This window comes from Ranitomeya variabilis, chromosome 1 (genome assembly GCF_051348905.1).
Source record: "Ranitomeya variabilis isolate aRanVar5 chromosome 1, aRanVar5.hap1, whole genome shotgun sequence".
Lineage (NCBI taxonomy): Eukaryota > Metazoa > Chordata > Amphibia > Anura > Dendrobatidae > Ranitomeya > Ranitomeya variabilis.
In genome coordinates this window covers 406,872,409-406,888,261 of record NC_135232.1, presented here as the reverse complement: position 1 = coordinate 406,888,261, position 15,853 = coordinate 406,872,409, and positions in this window count along the sequence as shown.

The following is a 15,853-nucleotide window of genomic DNA, read 5'->3' as shown; positions in this document are numbered from 1 at the left end:
CTGGCCATTCGTCTGAGGATGGAAGGCCGACGAAAAAGACAAATCAATGCCCATCTTAGCACAAAAGGTCCGCCAAAATCTAGACACAAACTGGGATCCTCTGTCGGAAACAATATTCTCAGGGATCCTGTGCAAACGAACCACATTTTGAAAAAACAGCGGAACCAACTCGGAGGAGGAAGGCAACTTAGGCAAGGGCGCCAAATGGACCATCTTAGAAAAACGATCACACACCACCCAGATGACAGACATTCTCTGAGAGACAGGGAGATCTGAAATAAAATCCATGGAAATGTGCGTCCAAGGCCTCTTCGGGACAGGCAAAGGTAACAGCAAACCACTGGCACGAGAACAGCAAGGCTTAGCCCGAGCACAAATTCCACAAGACTGCACAAAGGAACGCACATCCCGCGACAAGGAAGGCCACCAAAAGGACCTGGCCACCAAATCTCTGGTACCAAATATTCCAGGATGGCCTGCCAACACCGAAGAATGAACCTCGGAAATAACTCTGTTGGTCCATCTATCTGGGACAAACAGTCTCTCCGGTGGACAACGGTCAGGTCTATCCGCCTGAAACTCCTGCAGCACTCGTCGCAAATCTGGGGAGATGGCAGACAAAATCACCCCTTCTCTGAGGATACCAGCCGGCTCAGAATCTCCAGGAGAGTCAGGCACAAAACTCCTAGAAAGAGCATCAGCCTTCACATTCTTCGAACCAGGCAGGTACGAGACCACGAAATCAAAACGAGAGAAAAACAATGACCAACGAGCCTGTCTAGGATTCAGCCGCTTGGCCGACTCGAGATAAATCAGATTTTTGTGATCAGTCAAGACCACCACACGATGCTTAGCTCCCTCGAGCCAATGTCGCCACTCCTCAAATGCCCACTTCATAGCCAACAACTCCCGATTACCGACATCATAATTCCCCTCGGCAGGCGAAAACTTTCTTGAAAAGAAAGCACATGGCTTCATCACAGAGCCATCAGAGCTTCTCTGCGACAAAACAGCCCCCGCTCCAATCTCAGAAGCATCAACCTCGACCTGGAAAGGAAGAGAGACATCTGGCTGACATAAGACTGGAGCCGAGGAAAACCAGTGCTTCAGCTCCCGAAAGGCCTCCACAGCCGCAGGAGACCAATTAGTAACATCAGAACCCTCCTTGGTCAAATCCGTCAAAGGCTTAACAACACCAGAAAAATTAGCGATGAAGCGACGGTAAAAATTAGCAAAACCCAAGAACTTCTGAAGACTCTTAACAGATGTAGGCTGAGTCCAGTCATGAATAGCCTGAACCTTGACTGGGTCCATCTCAATAGTAGAAGGGGAAAAAATGAAACCCAAAAAAGAAACCTTCTGGACTCCAAAAAGACATTTTGAGCCCTTCACAAATAAAGCATTAGCACGCAGGACCTGAAACACCATCCTGACCTGCTTAACATGGGACTCCCAATCATCAGAAAAAACCAGAATATCATCCAGATACACAATCATAAATTTATCCAGATACTCGCGGAAGATGTCATGCATGAAGGACTGAAAGACAGAAGGAGCGTTAGAAAGTCCAAAAGGCATCACCAAGTACTCGAAATGGCCTTCGGGCGTATTAAATGCAGTTTTCCATTCATCACCCTGCTTAATACGCACAAGGTTATACGCACCACGAAGATCTATCTTGGTGAACCAACTAGACCCCCTAATGCGAGCAAACAGATCAGATAACAATGGCAAAGGATACTGAAATTTGACCGTGATTTTATTTAGAAAGGCGATAATCAATACAAGGTCTCAGGGAACCATCCTTCTTAGACACAAAAAAGAATCCCGCACCCAGAGGGGAGGAGGAGGGGCGAATAAGTCCTTTCTCCAAAGACTCCTTTATATAACTCCGCATAGCAGCATGCTCCGGCACTGACAAATTGAAAAGTCGTCCCTTAGGAAACTTACTACCAGGAATCAAATTTATAGCACAATCACAATCCCTATGAGGAGGTAGAGAACTGAGTTTGGGCTCATCAAATACATCCTGGTAGTCCGACAAAAACGCAGGGACTTCAGAAGGAGTGGATGAAGCAATTGACACCACAGGAGCGTCGCCATGAATTCCCTGGCAACCCCAACTTGACACAGACATTGCTTTCCAATCCAGGACTGGATTATGAGTCTGCAACCATGGCAGACCCAACACGACAACATCATGCAAATTATGCAGAACAAGAAAGCGAATCACCTCCTGATGAACAGGAGTCATGCACATGGTCACTTGCGTCCAGTACTGAGGTTTATTCATAGCCAATGGTGTAGCATCAATATAGGGAATAGGGAATTTTAAAGGCTCCAAAACAAAACCACAGCGCCGGGCAAATGACAAATCCATCAGGCTCAGGGCAGCACCTGAATCTACAAAAGCCATAACCGGGTAAGATGACAGGGAACAAATCAGGGTAACAGACAAAATGAACTTAGGCTGTAAAGTACCGATGGTGACAGATTTATCAATCTTTTTTGTGCGCTTAGAGCATGCTGAGATAACATGAGCTGAGTCACCACAGTAAAAGCACAACCCATTTTGCCGTCTATAATTTTGCCGTTCACTTCCGGTCAGAATTCTATCACATTGCATAGACTCAGGTGTCTGTTCAGAAGACACCGCCAAATGGTGCGCAGGTTTGCGCTCCCGCAAACGCCGATCAATCTGAATGGCCAGAGTCATTGACTCATTCAGACCTGCAGGCGTAGGGAACCCCACCATGACATTCTTAATGGCTTCAGAAAGACCCTTTCTGAAATTTGCAGCCAGGGCACACTCATTCCATTGAGTAAGCACCGACCATTCCGAAATTTCTGGCAATACACCTCTGCTTCATCTTGACCCTGAGAGAGGGCCAACAAAGCTTTTTCAGCCTGGTTCTCAAGATTAGGTTCCTCATAGAGCAACCCAAGGGCCAGAAAAAACGCATCCACACTGAGCAATGCAGGATCCCCTGGCGCCAATGCGAAGGCCCAATCTTGAGGGTCGCCGCGCAAGAAAGAAATAATAATCTTAACTTGCTGAACGGAATCACCAGAGGAACGAGGTTTCAAAGAAAGAAACAATTTGCAATTGTTCTTAAAATTCAGGAACCTAGATCTATCTCCAGAAAACAACTCCGGAATAGGTATTCTAGGCTCTGACATAGGACTGTGAACAACAAAATCCTGAATACTTTGTACCCTTGCAGCAAGATGATCTACACTGGAGGCCAATCTCTGGATATCCATGTCAGCAGCTGAACTCAGAGCCACACCAAGATTAAGAGGAGGAGAGAAGCTAGACACACAGCAGCTAGACACACGGCAGCAAAAAAAAAAAAATTCCTCAAGGCTTCTCTTCTCCTGCTTCTGCCATGTAATTAACACTTTATGGGCCGGCTGTACTGTTCTGATCCTAGTGGCAAGGATCGCAAGTTTGACTAGCTAAGTAACTAAACCGACGACCAGCTCTGGGGAAGTGGTATCTGGATTGACCGCAACCTGATCCTATCCGCAAACAACTATAGGCAGCCGTGGAACGTTACCTGAAAATCCTAGACGTCTCTTCACGGCCTGAGAAACTACCTATTCCTAGAGGGAAAGTAAAGTCCTTACTTGCCTCAGAGAAATGACCCCAAAGATATAGAAAAGCCCCCCACAAATATTAACGGTGAGTTAAGGGGAAAGCACAAACGCAGAGATGAAATAGATTTAGCAAATGAGGCCCGCTAACACTAGATAGCAGAAAATAGGAAGGGAGCTGTGCGGTCAATAGAAAACCCTAAGCAAAATATCCACGCAGAGATTGCTCGAGCCCCCACACCAACTAACGGTGCGGGGTAAGCAACTCCGTACCCCAGAGCTTACCAGCAGCAAGAACTCACATATTAGCAAGCTGGACTAAACTCATAATACGCTGAAATCATATTGCAGACTGATGAGCAAAAAATAATCAAACAGAAACTTAGCTTCTCCAGAAGAGACTGAAAACGAAGATAATCAGGGGAGATCAGAATAGCACTGAATACATCGACAGCCAGCAACAAGTGGAGGTGAAGCAGAGCTAAATAGGAAACTCCCTAGTGCATAACGAGGCAGCTGATCCAGCCACAGATCCGCAGGATAACAAACAAAGCCACCAGGGGGAGCCCAAAAACAAAACTCACACAATACCACCTGTGACCACAAGAGGGAGCCCGAAAACAGAGTTCACAACAGTACCCCCCCTTGAGGAGGGGTCACCGAACCCTCATCACAAACCCCCAGGGCGATCAGGGTGAGCCACATGGAAGGCACAAACCAAATCAGCCGCATGAACATCAGAGGCGACAACCCAGGAATTATCCTCCTGACCATAGCCCTTCCACTTAACCAAATACTGAAGCCTCCGTCTAGAAATACGAGAATCCAAGATCTTCTCCACCACGTATTCCAATTCTCCCTCAACCAGCACAGGGGCAGGAGGCTCAACCGAAGGAACCACAGGCACCACATACCTCCGCAACAACGACCGATGGAACACATTATGAATAGCAAACGATGCCGGGAGGTCCAAACGAAATGACACAGGGTTAAGGACTTCCAAAATCTTATAAGGACCGATAAACCGAGGCTTGAACTTGGGAGAGGAGACCTTCATAGGAACAAAGCGAGAAGACAACCACACCAAGTCCCCAACGCGAAGTCGGGGACCCACACAGCGACGGCGGTTGGCAAAGCGCTGAGCCTTCTCTTGTGACAGCTTCAAATTGTCCACCACATGATCCCAAATCTGATGCAACCTATCCACCACAAGATCCACTCCAGGACAGTCAGAAGGCTCCACCTGACCTGAGGAAAAACGAGGATGAAACCCCGAATTACAAAAAAAGGCGAAACCAAAGTTGCAGAACTAGCCCGATTATTAAGGGCAAATTTGGCCAATGGCAAAAAAGCCACCCAGTCGTCCTGATCAGCAGAAACAAAACATCTTAAATAGGTGTCCAAGGTCTGATTAGTTCGCTCGGTCTGGCCATTCGTCTGAGGATGGAAGGCCGACGAAAAAGACAAATCAATGCCCATCTTAGCACAAAAGGTCCGCCAAAATCTAGACACAAACTGGGATCCTCTGTCGGAAACAATATTCTCAGGGATCCTGTGCAAACGAACCACATTTTGAAAAAACAGCGGAACCAACTCGGAGGAGGAAGGCAACTTAGGCAAGGGCGCCAAATGGACCATCTTAGAAAAACGATCACACACCACCCAGATGACAGACATTCTCTGAGAGACAGGGAGATCTGAAATAAAATCCATGGAAATGTGCGTCCAAGGCCTCTTCGGGACAGGCAAAGGTAACAGCAAACCACTGGCACGAGAACAGCAAGGCTTAGCCCGAGCACAAATTCCACAAGACTGCACAAAGGAACGCACATCCCGCGACAAGGAAGGCCACCAAAAGGACCTGGCCACCAAATCTCTGGTACCAAATATTCCAGGATGGCCTGCCAACACCGAAGAATGAACCTCGGAAATAACTCTGTTGGTCCATCTATCTGGGACAAACAGTCTCTCCGGTGGACAACGGTCAGGTCTATCCGCCTGAAACTCCTGCAGCACTCGTCGCAAATCTGGGGAGATGGCAGACAAAATCACCCCTTCTCTGAGGATACCAGCCGGCTCAGAATCTCCAGGAGAGTCAGGCACAAAACTCCTAGAAAGAGCATCAGCCTTCACATTCTTCGAACCAGGCAGGTACGAGACCACGAAATCAAAACGAGAGAAAAACAATGACCAACGAGCCTGTCTAGGATTCAGCCGCTTGGCCGACTCGAGATAAATCAGATTTTTGTGATCAGTCAAGACCACCACACGATGCTTAGCTCCCTCGAGCCAATGTCGCCACTCCTCAAATGCCCACTTCATAGCCAACAACTCCCGATTACCGACATCATAATTCCCCTCGGCAGGCGAAAACTTTCTTGAAAAGAAAGCACATGGCTTCATCACAGAGCCATCAGAGCTTCTCTGCGACAAAACAGCCCCCGCTCCAATCTCAGAAGCATCAACCTCGACCTGGAAAGGAAGAGAGACATCTGGCTGACATAAGACTGGAGCCGAGGAAAACCAGTGCTTCAGCTCCCGAAAGGCCTCCACAGCCGCAGGAGACCAATTAGTAACATCAGAACCCTCCTTGGTCAAATCCGTCAAAGGCTTAACAACACCAGAAAAATTAGCGATGAAGCGACGGTAAAAATTAGCAAAACCCAAGAACTTCTGAAGACTCTTAACAGATGTAGGCTGAGTCCAGTCATGAATAGCCTGAACCTTGACTGGGTCCATCTCAATAGTAGAAGGGGAAAAAATGAAACCCAAAAAAGAAACCTTCTGGACTCCAAAAAGACATTTTGAGCCCTTCACAAATAAAGCATTAGCACGCAGGACCTGAAACACCATCCTGACCTGCTTAACATGGGACTCCCAATCATCAGAAAAAACCAGAATATCATCCAGATACACAATCATAAATTTATCCAGATACTCGCGGAAGATGTCATGCATGAAGGACTGAAAGACAGAAGGAGCGTTAGAAAGTCCAAAAGGCATCACCAAGTACTCGAAATGGCCTTCGGGCGTATTAAATGCAGTTTTCCATTCATCACCCTGCTTAATACGCACAAGGTTATACGCACCACGAAGATCTATCTTGGTGAACCAACTAGACCCCCTAATGCGAGCAAACAGATCAGATAACAATGGCAAAGGATACTGAAATTTGACCGTGATTTTATTTAGAAAGGCGATAATCAATACAAGGTCTCAGGGAACCATCCTTCTTAGACACAAAAAAGAATCCCGCACCCAGAGGGGAGGAGGAGGGGCGAATAAGTCCTTTCTCCAAAGACTCCTTTATATAACTCCGCATAGCAGCATGCTCCGGCACTGACAAATTGAAAAGTCGTCCCTTAGGAAACTTACTACCAGGAATCAAATTTATAGCACAATCACAATCCCTATGAGGAGGTAGAGAACTGAGTTTGGGCTCATCAAATACATCCTGGTAGTCCGACAAAAACGCAGGGACTTCAGAAGGAGTGGATGAAGCAATTGACACCACAGGAGCGTCGCCATGAATTCCCTGGCAACCCCAACTTGACACAGACATTGCTTTCCAATCCAGGACTGGATTATGAGTCTGCAACCATGGCAGACCCAACACGACAACATCATGCAAATTATGCAGAACAAGAAAGCGAATCACCTCCTGATGAACAGGAGTCATGCACATGGTCACTTGCGTCCAGTACTGAGGTTTATTCATAGCCAATGGTGTAGCATCAATATAGGGAATAGGGAATTTTAAAGGCTCCAAAACAAAACCACAGCGCCGGGCAAATGACAAATCCATCAGGCTCAGGGCAGCACCTGAATCTACAAAAGCCATAACCGGGTAAGATGACAGGGAACAAATCAGGGTAACAGACAAAATGAACTTAGGCTGTAAAGTACCGATGGTGACAGATTTATCAATCTTTTTTGTGCGCTTAGAGCATGCTGAGATAACATGAGCTGAGTCACCACAGTAAAAGCACAACCCATTTTGCCGTCTATAATTTTGCCGTTCACTTCCGGTCAGAATTCTATCACATTGCATAGACTCAGGTGTCTGTTCAGAAGACACCGCCAAATGGTGCGCAGGTTTGCGCTCCCGCAAACGCCGATCAATCTGAATGGCCAGAGTCATTGACTCATTCAGACCTGCAGGCGTAGGGAACCCCACCATGACATTCTTAATGGCTTCAGAAAGACCCTTTCTGAAATTTGCAGCCAGGGCACACTCATTCCATTGAGTAAGCACCGACCATTCCGAAATTTCTGGCAATACACCTCTGCTTCATCTTGACCCTGAGAGAGGGCCAACAAAGCTTTTTCAGCCTGGTTCTCAAGATTAGGTTCCTCATAGAGCAACCCAAGGGCCAGAAAAAACGCATCCACACTGAGCAATGCAGGATCCCCTGGCGCCAATGCGAAGGCCCAATCTTGAGGGTCGCCGCGCAAGAAAGAAATAATAATCTTAACTTGCTGAACGGAATCACCAGAGGAACGAGGTTTCAAAGAAAGAAACAATTTGCAATTGTTCTTAAAATTCAGGAACCTAGATCTATCTCCAGAAAACAACTCCGGAATAGGTATTCTAGGCTCTGACATAGGACTGTGAACAACAAAATCCTGAATACTTTGTACCCTTGCAGCAAGATGATCTACACTGGAGGCCAATCTCTGGATATCCATGTCAGCAGCTGAACTCAGAGCCACACCAAGATTAAGAGGAGGAGAGAAGCTAGACACACAGCAGCTAGACACACGGCAGCAAAAAAAAAAAAAATTCCTCAAGGCTTCTCTTCTCCTGCTTCTGCCATGTAATTAACACTTTATGGGCCGGCTGTACTGTTCTGATCCTAGTGGCAAGGATCGCAAGTTTGACTAGCTAAGTAACTAAACCGACGACCAGCTCTGGGGAAGTGGTATCTGGATTGACCGCAACCTGATCCTATCCGCAAACAACTATAGGCAGCCGTGGAACGTTACCTGAAAATCCTAGACGTCTCTTCACGGCCTGAGAAACTACCTATTCCTAGAGGGAAAGTAAAGTCCTTACTTGCCTCAGAGAAATGACCCCAAAGATATAGAAAAGCCCCCCACAAATATTAACGGTGAGTTAAGGGGAAAGCACAAACGCAGAGATGAAATAGATTTAGCAAATGAGGCCCGCTAACACTAGATAGCAGAAAATAGGAAGGGAGCTGTGCGGTCAATAGAAAACCCTAAGCAAAATATCCACGCAGAGATTGCTCGAGCCCCCACACCAACTAACGGTGCGGGGTAAGCAACTCCGTACCCCAGAGCTTACCAGCAGCAAGAACTCACATATTAGCAAGCTGGACTAAACTCATAATACGCTGAAATCATATTGCAGACTGATGAGCAAAAAATAATCAAACAGAAACTTAGCTTCTCCAGAAGAGACTGAAAACGAAGATAATCAGGGGAGATCAGAATAGCACTGAATACATCGACAGCCAGCAACAAGTGGAGGTGAAGCAGAGCTAAATAGGAAACTCCCTAGTGCATAACGAGGCAGCTGATCCAGCCACAGATCCGCAGGATAACAAACAAAGCCACCAGGGGGAGCCCAAAAACAAAACTCACACAATACCACCTGTGACCACAAGAGGGAGCCCGAAAACAGAGTTCACAACAGTACCCCCCCTTGAGGAGGGGTCACCGAACCCTCATCACAAACCCCCAGGGCGATCAGGGTGAGCCACATGGAAGGCACAAACCAAATCAGCCGCATGAACATCAGAGGCGACAACCCAGGAATTATCCTCCTGACCATAGCCCTTCCACTTAACCAAATACTGAAGCCTCCGTCTAGAAATACGAGAATCCAAGATCTTCTCCACCACGTATTCCAATTCTCCCTCAACCAGCACAGGGGCAGGAGGCTCAACCGAAGGAACCACAGGCACCACATACCTCCGCAACAACGACCGATGGAACACATTATGAATAGCAAACGATGCCGGGAGGTCCAAACGAAATGACACAGGGTTAAGGACTTCCAAAATCTTATAAGGACCGATAAACCGAGGCTTGAACTTGGGAGAGGAGACCTTCATAGGAACAAAGCGAGAAGACAACCACACCAAGTCCCCAACGCGAAGTCGGGGACCCACACAGCGACGGCGGTTGGCAAAGCGCTGAGCCTTCTCTTGTGACAGCTTCAAATTGTCCACCACATGATCCCAAATCTGATGCAACCTATCCACCACAAGATCCACTCCAGGACAGTCAGAAGGCTCCACCTGACCTGAGGAAAAACGAGGATGAAACCCCGAATTACAAAAAAAGGCGAAACCAAAGTTGCAGAACTAGCCCGATTATTAAGGGCAAATTTGGCCAATGGCAAAAAAGCCACCCAGTCGTCCTGATCAGCAGAAACAAAACATCTTAAATAGGTGTCCAAGGTCTGATTAGTTCGCTCGGTCTGGCCATTCGTCTGAGGATGGAAGGCCGACGAAAAAGACAAATCAATGCCCATCTTAGCACAAAAGGTCCGCCAAAATCTAGACACAAACTGGGATCCTCTGTCGGAAACAATATTCTCAGGGATCCTGTGCAAACGAACCACATTTTGAAAAAACAGCGGAACCAACTCGGAGGAGGAAGGCAACTTAGGCAAGGGCACCAAATGGACCATCTTAGAAAAACGATCACACACCACCCAGATGACAGACATTCTCTGAGAGACAGGGAGATCTGAAATAAAATCCATGGAAATGTGCGTCCAAGGCCTCTTCGGGACAGGCAAAGGTAACAGCAAACCACTGGCACGAGAACAGCAAGGCTTAGCCCGAGCACAAATTCCACAAGACTGCACAAAGGAACGCACATCCCGCGACAAGGAAGGCCACCAAAAGGACCTGGCCACCAAATCTCTGGTACCAAATATTCCAGGATGGCCTGCCAACACCGAAGAATGAACCTCGGAAATAACTCTGTTGGTCCATCTATCTGGGACAAACAGTCTCTCCGGTGGACAACGGTCAGGTCTATCCGCCTGAAACTCCTGCAGCACTCGTCGCAAATCTGGGGAGATGGCAGACAAAATCACCCCTTCTCTGAGGATACCAGCCGGCTCAGAATCTCCAGGAGAGTCAGGCACAAAACTCCTAGAAAGAGCATCAGCCTTCACATTCTTCGAACCAGGCAGGTACGAGACCACGAAATCAAAACGAGAGAAAAACAATGACCAACGAGCCTGTCTAGGATTCAGCCGCTTGGCCGACTCGAGATAAATCAGATTTTTGTGATCAGTCAAGACCACCACACGATGCTTAGCTCCCTCGAGCCAATGTCGCCACTCTTCAAATGCCCACTTCATAGCCAACAACTCCCGATTACCGACATCATAATTCCCCTCGGCAGGCGAAAACTTTCTTGAAAAGAAAGCACATGGCTTCATCACAGAGCCATCAGAGCTTCTCTGCGACAAAACAGCCCCCGCTCCAATCTCAGAAGCATCAACCTCGACCTGGAAAGGAAGAGAGACATCTGGCTGACATAAGACTGGAGCCGAGGAAAACCAGCGCTTCAGCTCCCGAAAGGCCTCCACAGCCGCAGGAGACCAATTAGTAACATCAGAACCCTCCTTGGTCAAATCCATCAAAGGCTTAACAACACCAGAAAAATTAGCGATGAAGTGACGGTAAAAATTAGCAAAACCCACGAACTTCTGAAGACTCTTAACAGATGTAGGCTGAGTCCAGTCATGAATAGCCTGAACCTTGACTGGGTCCATCTCAATAGTAGAAGGGGAAAAAATGAAACCCAAAAAAGAAACCTTCTGGACTCCAAAAAGACATTTTGAGCCCTTCACAAATAAAGCATTGGCACGCAGGACCTGAAACACCATCCTGACCTGCTTAACATGGGACTCCCAATCATCAGAAAAAACCAGAATATCATCCAGATACACAATCATAAATTTATCCAGATACTCGCAGAAGATGTCATGCATGAAGGACTGAAAGACAGAAGGAGCGTTAGAAAGTCCAAAAGGCATCACCAAGTACTCGAAATGGCCTTCGGGCGTATTAAATGCAGTTTTCCATTCATCACCCTGCTTAATACGCACAAGGTTATACGCACCACGAAGATCTATCTTGGTGAACCAACTAGACCCCCTAATGCGAGCAAACAGATCAGATAACAATGGCAAAGGATACTGAAATTTGACCGTGATTTTATTTAGAAAGGCGATAATCAATACAAGGTCTCAGGGAACCATCCTTCTTAGACACAAAAAAGAATCCCGCACCCAGAGGGGAGGAGGAGGGGCGAATAAGTCCTTTCTCCAAAGACTCCTTTATATAACTCCGCATAGCAGCATGCTCCGGCACTGACAAATTGAAAAGTCGTCCCTTAGGAAACTTACTACCAGGAATCAAATTTATAGCACAATCACAATCCCTATGAGGAGGTAGAGAACTGAGTTTGGGCTCATCAAATACATCCTGGTAGTCCGACAAAAACGCAGGGACTTCAGAAGGAGTGGATGAAGCAATTGACACCACAGGAGCGTCGCCATGAATTCCCTGGCAACCCCAACTTGACACAGACATTGCTTTCCAATCCAGGACTGGATTATGAGTCTGCAACCATGGCAGACCCAACACGACAACATCATGCAAATTATGCAGAACAAGAAAGCGAATCACCTCCTGATGAACAGGAGTCATGCACATGGTCACTTGCGTCCAGTACTGAGGTTTATTCATAGCCAATAGTGTAGCATCAATACCCCTTAGTGGAATAGGGAATTTTAAAGGCTCCAAAACAAAACCACAGCGCCGGGCAAATGACAAATCCATCAGGCTCAGGGCAGCACCTGAATCTACAAAAGCCATAACCGGGTAAGATGACAGGGAACAAATCAGGGTAACAGACAAAATGAACTTAGGCTGTAAAGTACCGATGGTGACAGATTTATCAATCTTTTTTGTGCGCTTAGAGCATGCTGAGATAACATGAGCTGAGTCACCACAGTAAAAGCACAACCCATTTTGCCGTCTATAATTTTGCCGTTCACTTCTGGTCAGAATTCTATCACATTGCATAGACTCAGGTGTCTGTTCAGAAGACACCGCCAAATGGTGCGCAGGTTTGCGCTCCCGCAAACGCCAATCAATCTGAATGGCCAGAGTCATTGACTCATTCAGACCTGCAGGCGTAGGGAACCCCACCATGACATTCTTAATGGCTTCAGAAAGACCCTTTCTGAAATTTGCAGCCAGGGCACACTCATTCCATTGAGTAAGCACCGACCATTCCGAAATTTCTGGCAATACACCTCTGCTTCATCTTGCCCCTGAGAGAGGGCCAACAAAGCTTTTTCAGCCTGGTTCTCAAGATTAGGTTCCTCATAGAGCAACCCAAGGGCCAGAAAAAACGCATCCACACTGAGCAATGCAGGATCCCCTGGCGCCAATGCGAAGGCCCAATCTTGAGGGTCGCCGCGCAAGAAAGAAATAATAATCTTAACTTGCTGAACGGAATCACCAGAGGAACGAGGTTTCAAAGAAAGAAACAATTTGCAATTGTTCTTAAAATTCAGGAACCTAGATCTATCTCCAGAAAACAACTCCGGAATAGGTATTCTAGGCTCTGACATAGGACTGTGAACAACAAAATCCTGAATACTTTGTACCCTTGCAGCAAGATGATCTACACTGGAGGCCAATCTCTGGATATCCATGTCAGCAGCTGAACTCAGAGCCACACCAAGATTAAGAGGAGGAGAGAAGCTAGACACACAGCAGCTAGACACACGGCAGCAAAAAAAAAAAAAATTCCTCAAGGCTTCTCTTCTCCTGCTTCTGCCATGCAATTAACACTTTATGGGCCGGCTGTACTGTTCTGATCCTAGTGGCAAGGATCGCAAGTTTGACTAGCTAAGTAACTAAACCGACGACCAGCTCTGGGGAAGTGGTATCTGGATTGACCGCAACCTGATCCTATCCGCAAACAACTATAGGCAGCCGTGGAACGTTACCTGAAAATCCTAGACGTCTCTTCACGGCCTGAGAAACTACCTATTCCTAGAGGGAAAGTAAAGTCCTTACTTGCCTCAGAGAAATGACCCCAAAGATATAGAAAAGCCCCCCACAAATATTAACAGTGAGTTAAGGGGAAAGCACAAACGCAGAGATGAAATAGATTTAGCAAATGAGGCCCGCTAACACTAGATAGCAGAAAATAGGAAGGGAGCTGTGCGGTCAATAGAAAACCCTAAGCAAAATATCCACGCAGAGATTGCTCGAGCCCCCACACCAACTAACGGTGCGGGGGAAGCAACTCCGTACCCCAGAGCTTACCAGCAGCAAGAACTCACATATTAGCAAGCTGGACTAAACTCATAATACGCTGAAATCATATTGCAGACTGATGAGCAAAAAATAATCAAACAGAAACTTAGCTTCTCCAGAAGAGACTGAAAACGAAGATAATCAGGGGAGATCAGAATAGCACTGAATACATCGACAGCCAGCAACAAGTGGAGGTGAAGCAGAGCTAAATAGGAAACTCCCTAGTGCATAACGAGGCAGCTGATCCAGCCACAGATCCGCAGGATAACAAAGCAAGCCACCAGGGGGAGCCCAAAAACAAAACTCACACAATACCACCTGTGACCACAAGAGGGAGCCCGAAAACAGAGTTCACAACAGTACCCCCCCTTGAGGAGGGGTCACCGAACCCTCATCACAAACCCCCAGGGCGATCAGGGTGAGCCACATGGAAGGCACAAACCAAATCAGCCGCATGAACATCAGAGGCGACAACCCAGGAATTATCCTCCTGACCATAGCCCTTCCACTTAACCAAATACTGAAGCCTCCGTCTAGAAATACGAGAATCCAAGATCTTCTCCACCATGTATTCCAATTCTCCCTCAACCAGCACAGGGGCAGGAGGCTCAACCGAAGGAACCACAGGCACCACATACCTCCGCAACAACGACCGATGGAACACATTATGAATAGCAAACGATGCCGGGAGGTCCAAACGAAATGACACAGGGTTAAGGACTTCCAAAATCTTATAAGGACCGATAAACCGAGGCTTGAACTTGGGAGAGGAGACCTTCATAGGAACAAAGCGAGAAGACAACCACACCAAGTCCCCAACGCGAAGTCGGGGACCCACACAGCGACGGCGGTTGGCAAAGCGCTGAGCCTTCTCTTGTGACAGCTTCAAATTGTCCACCACATGATCCCAAATCTGATGCAACCTATCCACCACAAGATCCACTCCAGGACAGTCAGAAGGCTCCACCTGACCTGAGGAAAAACGAGGATGAAACCCCGAATTACAAAAAAAGGCGAAACCAAAGTTGCAGAACTAGCCCGATTATTAAGGGCAAATTCGGCCAATGGCAAAAAAGCCACCCAGTCGTCCTGATCAGCAGAAACAAAACATCTTAAATAGGTGTCCAAGGTCTGATTAGTTCGCTCGGTCTGGCCATTCGTCTGAGGATGGAAGGCCGACGAAAAAGACAAATCAATGCCCATCTTAGCACAAAAGGTCCGCCAAAATCTAGACACAAACTGGGATCCTCTGTCGGAAACAATATTCTCAGGGATCCTGTGCAAACGATCCACATTTTGAAGAAACAGCGGAACCAACTCGGAGGAGGAAGGCAACTTAGGCAAGGGCACCAAATGGACCATCTTAGAAAAACGATCACACACCACCCAGATGACAGACATTCTCTGAGAGACAGGGAGATCTGAAATAAAATCCATGGAAATGTGCGTCCAAGGCCTCTTCGGGACAGGCAAAGGTAACAGCAAACCACTGGCACGAGAACAGCAAGGCTTAGCCCGAGCACAAATTCCACAAGACTGCACAAAGGAACGCACATCCCGCGACAAGGAAGGCCACCAAAAGGACCTGGCCACCAAATCTCTGGTACCAAATATTCCAGGATGGCCTGCCAACACCGAAGAATGAACCTCGGAAATAACTCTGTTGGTCCATCTATCTGGGACAAACAGTCTCTCCGGTGGACAACGGTCAGGTCTATCCGCCTGAAACTCCTGCAGCACTCGTCGCAAATCTGGGGAGATGGCAGACAAAATCACCCCTTCTCTGAGGATACCAGCCGGCTCAGAATCTCCAGGAGAGTCAGGCACAAAACTCCTAGAAAGAGCATCAGCGTTCACATTCTTCGAACCAGGCAGGTACGAGACCACGAAATCAAAACGAGAGAAAAACAATGACCAACGAGCCTGTC